Source organism: Zonotrichia leucophrys, chromosome 1 (assembly GCF_028769735.1).
Source record: "Zonotrichia leucophrys gambelii isolate GWCS_2022_RI chromosome 1, RI_Zleu_2.0, whole genome shotgun sequence".
Taxonomy (NCBI): Eukaryota; Metazoa; Chordata; class Aves; order Passeriformes; family Passerellidae; genus Zonotrichia; species Zonotrichia leucophrys.
Window position 1 is genome coordinate 71511472 of NC_088169.1, and position 6866 is coordinate 71518337.

General features: G+C 40.9%; 1 protein-coding gene across 2 annotated transcripts in view; it reads right to left on the bottom strand.

Moving 5' to 3' along the window:
* Nucleotides 1-999, bottom strand: part of TNFRSF19 (TNF receptor superfamily member 19) — a 56992-nt gene extending 55993 nt beyond the window's left edge. Inside the window, exons 1-2 of one of the 2 annotated variants that reach the window (XM_064717261.1) lie at nucleotides 858-999; nucleotides 455-541 (exon numbers count right to left, since the gene is read on the bottom strand). The gene's annotated coding sequence lies outside the window, so the exon portion shown is untranslated. Of the gene's footprint in view, nucleotides 1-454; nucleotides 542-748; nucleotides 821-857 lie in introns of those variants that run through there. The other variant, XM_064717270.1, reaches the window with a different exon arrangement.
* Between the last annotated feature and the right edge of the window lie 5867 nt (nucleotides 1000-6866).

Genomic DNA, 6866 nt, shown 5'->3' on the forward strand with positions numbered 1-6866 from the left:
TCTCAAGTATGGAACTGTTAGGCTTAAAAGTGTTGTCTGAAGAAGGCACAGTTTAATAAATGCACTGAGAGCAAACAAAGTATTACAGTGTGTAGGAGATATGGTTGGTCTTTCCTCAGAAAATAAGTACTCCCCTGAGTCTTGTAATACATGTAGTCAAATACAAATTTACAAAACTATAGATGGTATGAATGAGCAGTGCAACCCCAAATCTTATGTGCCCCAAAAGCATTGAAAAATACTGGGTTTGCTTCTGTTTTTCAATCTATTATTCTAGATAATCTGTTCTCTATATAATTCTGCCCAAGAGCTGCGAACAAAATGCTGCATAAATTACAAACAATCTTTTGAACTTTGTACACACAATGATGTGCAGTATTATTGGTTATGTGAACTTTATAATTCCTTAAATTCTTGCAACACAAAACTGAAAAACAACCCCAAAATTCAGTACCTGTTATCTGATGAAGTTTTCCAGTGCCAGAGTTTCTGCAGCTTAATTTCACACCGCCGGAGCTTCTGTATTAAATGCTTTTACCTCCTTAAAAAAAAAAAAAAAAAAAAAAAAAAAAAAAAAAAAAAAAAAAAGAAAGAAAGAAAGAAAAGAAAAAGAAAAAAAAAAAAAGTATGTCAGCACAAGCCCAGACGAAACTCCAAATCCGGGAAAATAAAATTAACCATGCAGATCAAAGGCAGACGAGCACTGAGACCAAATGCCTGTAATCTGATCAGTGATCAGTTGCCGTACATCAAAGGCAGTGCTTTGGCGAGGAAAAAGAGCTCCTTTTCCAGCAGGTAGCTGCGCTCAAATTCTGCCTTTCAGTGCTCTGCACTGGCTCTTTTCCCCCTCTCCTTACTTGTGCTGGGAGAATGCGCACGATTCTGAAATGCTTGGGGTTGAGTGGCTGGATCTGTAGCTTTTGAGTTCCCAAGCTGTGTTGTGGATTGTGTGTTGGAAGCTTTCCCCAGTGCCAGCGGGTTCCGCTTTATCCCTTTCATCTCGCTGAGCTGCAGATCCCATGACATCATTCAATGCTGTGGGACTGGTTAGAGAGCTGTAATACAGCCTGTGGGGGAATGCAGCTAAAGAGCAGCAAGAGTTTGCATGATTTCTAATCAGGTTAGTCCATTGTAGCAAACCCAAGGCTCACTTCAAAGTCTTCACTACATTTAAGTTTCCTCCCAAGAAGAGAGAAGAGTGTAGCTAGAAAGTTTTCTTTAAAAGATCCTTTATAATTTTGACTGCAAAAGGAAGTTACAGTCTTTCATAAAGTTCTGAAGTAAGACATGAAGGTCGGTTTGCTAGGCAGCTGTATCACATGAGAGAAACTACTTTTGTTTATCTCTTTGTCGAGATTTGGAGCAGAGAAAATGGTGCATTTTGCACGCTGGCATTGGATTTTTGCACTGGCAGAACCAAGCACAATAGAGCATGCTCTTAGTCCCTGGCTCACGTCCTCCCTGCTGCTTACTGTGTGGCCTTTTGCAAATCATTTTATTTGAGCCTGATTCATCCGCGGCTCATGATTCCTTTACGTAAATGAGCTGTGAAGCTGCCATAAGTAACTCACTGAAGTGTTTTGCAGTGTAAAGGCATTTTTTAGCTAGAGCAGATTTGAAGTGGTCACCACTGCGCTTCCGCAGAGAGAGGGGGAGGCTTGTGGGTCATGGCAGTGTACGCACAGACATTCTCTGTGCTGCTGCAGGTCACAGCTCTGAGGATTGCTGGAGGGTCCTGTGTAGCCCTGGCGAGCAGGGAAATCCTCAAGGCTGCTGTGACTTTCTCTCTTGCAGTGCAGAGGAAAGGCAGAAGAAATGTACGACTGAATTTCATATTCAGTGATCTGAGGCTAAGTTAGCTTTTGGCACAGAGATTGATTCAGCCCTCTGTACTTCAGCTGTTAATAGAACATACACATATCAAGCAGGATGGATTTTAGGATAATCAGCCGTATTGAAGATGTCACTGAAGCTCCCATCCACGCATACCCCGTACTTTGGGCATACCACATGCGCAGATGAAAGTGATACGAGCCTGTCAGCCGGGAGGTACGCATGCAAATATCTGCACACCGAGTAACCGAGAATTCATTTAAAAGGCTAAAGTAGAAGGAGGCAATATGCTGGTCCCGTTTGCCTTAAGCGTTAAAACAAAAGCAAACAATCAGCGGATAATGGCACTGCATAGCCGAGCGGGAGCGATGGAGGGTCCGGCGGGGATCCCTCGTTCCGCTGCCCGTGGGTGGGCTGCAGCTACTCCTTGTCCCGCCTCGTCCCCGCTCCCTGCCCTGCGCCGCTCGGGAATGATGCTCCCGCCGCACTCTCTGGGATAGGGAGCCTTCTGCTGGTGGCACGGCGCACTGTGCGCCGGCAAGGAGTGCTCTGCTCCTGAAGATGGCAAGAAATATTTCCAGAAATGCTCGAGAAACCTACAAAAGGTGATCCAGAATGTAATTCTGTTGCTGGCAGGATGGAGTTTAATTATTGGTTTGTGTCACCTGTCCAGGCAGGCCTTTGATGTTCTGGCAACTGAGATGGAGAAGAACTGATGCACGTATAAAGAAGTTTGGGGCAGGTAATGAACTGACTTTCAGGTATACACTGCTGGAAAAAAAACATGAAAAAACCATGAATTTCTCTCTTTCTCTAATTTCCACTTCCAACTATTATAAATAAAAGAAAATTATCCAGGCTGGTTACTTCTCTTTCAACATTCATTTGCATTCTTCTAACATACAACCTTCTATCACCAGAAAGCTTTTTGATAAGACTCCATTTGTAGCTTTTGTGGTAAAACTGGAAATGCTTATATTGAAATAAAATGTATGGGTGGGCTGTGCTGAACTAAAATAACCCCTTCAATTTCAATGGTGCTTTAAGAACAAAGCTCTTCAGAGAAAGCGCCTCTTATTTCTCTGGATTTTAAGCAAAAGCAAGTCCTGATGGTTTATTAGAGGTCTTTGATCTTTATTTCATACATATGAACAAGAGAAGTAAGGTTAATTATTGTCAATCTAACCTTCTAAAGCTTAGGCATTGCATTTTGCATATACGACACTACTTTTCACTGTGGACTCTGTCAGTCTGAACTATCTGCTACTTCCTATTTTATGGCTCCTCAAAATTTGGCCAGATGTGTGTAATAATAGCAACAGCTGTTGTTTCCACTGTTCAATATTTTTCCAAAAACTGATAATGATTTTTACTCCTTACATAAAATGACGATAATATTGTGATTTGTATAAAGCACACAACAGACCAGAGTCAGAAACAGAACTTACCTAAGGTGACACTTCACTTTTACGCTTTTTGATCATCAGCTCACTCTTTCTCCTGTAGTCACTAAGCTAGCAAGGCATTCAAGCACAAGTGGTCTGAAATCCATTAAGTTCCTCTCTAGAGGCTTTATTCTAATCACTGAAATTACTGAGATAGGAAATTACTGAAACTGGGGACCCAACTTTTACTCACTCTCTAGTATCTAAAAAGCTTTTCTGGAAGAAGCACTTGTGATTTCTGTGAGAAACCAGAGAGGTGTCTCTGGAGAGGAAGTCCTGCAGAGGGAGATGCTCTCTTCCCAATTAATTGCTTTAGTTTTTCTAAATGTAGACAGAATCTTCCTTGAGAAACATTTAGTGGGTTTATCCTTCTCTTTTTACCACATGAGGATCTCAGGCTCTTAGATTCCTCTTTAAAAATTTTTCAGGAAACAGAACAAAGTCCAGGGCTGCTATTCATAGCCAGTGCTTAACTGGGTCAAAGCCATAAAAGATTCTCAGTTGATAGAAGTAATACATTTCTGGAGAAGTTTCTTAAATATAACCAAATCTTGGGAAAAATTTTTTGTGGAAGAAACAATCTAGCCAAATAAAGGGGTTTGTAGCCCTGCTCTATTCTTAATACATCTAATATTCATAATATTCAAGCTATGCCTTATATACTTGTATCATATACATCAGATGATTTACCACGTTGCTTTGTACATGAGCTGTCTGCACCTTTTCACTGCACCTCTTGCCTTTGCTTTCCCTCAGTACACAGGAGCTCCAGCAGATGTTCAGAGAGGAGGTCAGGAACCATCAGAGGACAAGCAGTGCCATGGTCACAGCCCACTCACTGGCCATGCAGCCGCTGCTTGTGCTGCCTGCAGCCTTTCTAAGGGTGGCATAATGCTGGATATCCTCTTATAAACACCACACAAGCAGCATTGGTGCTGTTACAAGTTTTCATCCTGCACATCTACTGTGGCTGCTATCTCCTGATGATAAGTGATAACAATTTACAGAGGTGGAAGACCATTTTCAGAACCTTTTATGGCAGATCAGCACTATCTCTGAAGCAATGCTTATCTATCCTGGTCCCAGCTGATGTCAGAAGTGCTGATCATTGCTCTCCTAAAGCATTAGGGGGATATTGTTCCATGAGGCAAGGCAGCCCTGTGGTGAGGAGAGATGCTTTAGAATACCCAAATCCAAGCACCTGCATTATCTGCGTTGCCATCCCGACAGAAGCTGGCATCCTGTTCCTGCTGGATCACAGGGCTGCTGCTAGGCCAGGTGTTGCTGATACCTACTCCCACTTCCTGCTCCAGCACTTGCAAGCTCCTTGAGAGTCATAATGTGTAAGAACTTCAGATACAGCACCTTTAGGCAGAAAAATCAAGACCCTTTGGCATATCCTGAAAAACCGGCTCGCTGTTAACACCTAGTGTGTCATCAGACTCACCCTGATCTGCAACACTCTGCACTGTCAGTTGCAGTGTTCTAGTTAATAATAGCTTTGGATGTCGTTCCATTAAATTTTGATTTTTCAAGGAGAAAAATTCTGTCTGCCTTTAATGTGTTCTGAAATAGCAGGTCTCTGACCTCATGATTTGGGTGGAGAAAACAGCTTTTTTTGCCTGTCTTTGGTCTTGAATTTTTATTACAGTTTGCCTGTGGGTTTTTTTCCCCCATGGGTCTTTATAGGAGACAGCTTTGACTTGTTCCCTTATGAGTACCTTGAGATCTAAGCAAAATGGAGATTTTTAGTTCTTGGCACACCAGGTGGATCGCTCTGAGGGAAGCCTCACGGGCATTGCCACATCTAGATAACATAGAGAGTTTTGAATTTGGCTTTGAGGTTGTCCTCAAGGATAATGTAGATGCATGCTGTAGGAAGTAATAGCTAATTTACCTGTGATTGGGAGTCAGAAATTGTGGTTTTATTCCTGGTTCTATTACATGGCTATGACTGGAGGCAAGTTACTTTTTCTCACTGTGTTAGATCTTCAGTTGCGTAAGTTTCTGCTAAAATTAAATCAAAGGAACAGTGTTGGTTTATGCTGTATGGCCATCCAGTTTCCCTCAGTATGTTTTCCTATCCCTTTAGAATAATGTAAAAATAGTTCTTTGTAATACTATACCTGAAATAATGCAAAGCAATTCTGCATGAATTCCAACCCAAAATAATCTGGTTCTGAAACTTCAAAAGTTTCTCTATTGAAAGTGTTCTTGAAGATTAATAAGAACAAGCATCCCTAGGGCAATATTGTGCTTTTCACCTTGCTATGAAATGAAGTTTCACAGCCCTTACCTGTCCTCACACACATCCAAGAAGTGAAGAAAGAAGCTTCTGCCGTGTCTTCATTCTTTATTGTTTCACTAAATGAAAACACAAAGTTTCTTCCCTCTTTTCACTTGTACTGAAATGGTCCACTGTGATTTTCTGCCTCTTAGGGTGGGTGAAGTTCTGCACCAACCTGCAAACTTTAATAACGTAGGACTCTTTCCAGAGGTGCTGGTGGAGTTGTGTCAGTCAATTGACTCCCCCAAGGCTGCTGAAGCTTGATTAGAAGTATTGCTCATGTAGCTGCAATGGGAGATTCAATGATTTTGTAATTTGTATTTCAGAAGTCAGCAGATATTTTTGAAGCACTGTATTCTCATCCTACTTTAAAGAAAAATTACATACCTTGTAGCACACCCTTTTCTTCAAAGCACTTAATTACCAAACCTTTACTCTTAAAACATTCTGAGGTTTCACCCATGAGATGTCATGTTTTGCAGAAAACAATAAAATCCCCCCAAAATCCAAATCCAATTCCAACTCCTCTGTAGAAGATGCAATGTGGAAAGAAAGGGATTGGAGAAACAAATCTGAGATGTGCAATTCAGTGATCCAGAGTAGAGATCCTAGTTGGCCATCTGCCTAGTTGTTATCAAAACACAGAGTTTCACGAGCATACCCTTAAGGAAACTCCAGCAAAATGATTTCTAAAAGATCATGAAGTTAGTTGCAGCTAGAAAGAATATTCTTATTTTAGACAAGATGTTGTTTATAAATACTTATGTCTGATCACAGAGACACTGCAAACATCACCGTGCTTCTATCTTCAAGCATTTGTTCAGTTTTGCCCTTTATTCTCACTTCATACTTCAGAATTTTCCCCATTTAAATAAAACACCCACAGTCTACTTCACAGATCTCATACTTCTTTTCCCTTCCTCTTCCCTTTTTTATGCCAATCTTAAGCAGAATTGGCCTTCTGTCCCAATCTTTATTTTCCCCACAGATACTAAAGAGCAAACTAAGAACGAGTTTACTGACTTCTTTTTTGGTCAGTGTTTTATTTGAAATTGGTTTTTTATGGGTGCCTTATTTGAAATTGTTTTCTAAAATGCTCTTTTATACCAGGGCTTTGATTCAGTACCCATTTAGTTGAAGCATGAACCTATAGGAATGCAGTAGTCAAGATGCTCAAATACTTATAGTTTTATGTGAATTATATTAGTACAGACCTTAACAAGACAATTCTAGCTTCCCTTGCTTGTCATTGCTCTGATATCTGGGAGTTCACTTCAGTAGCTCAAATGAAAAATCCTGTA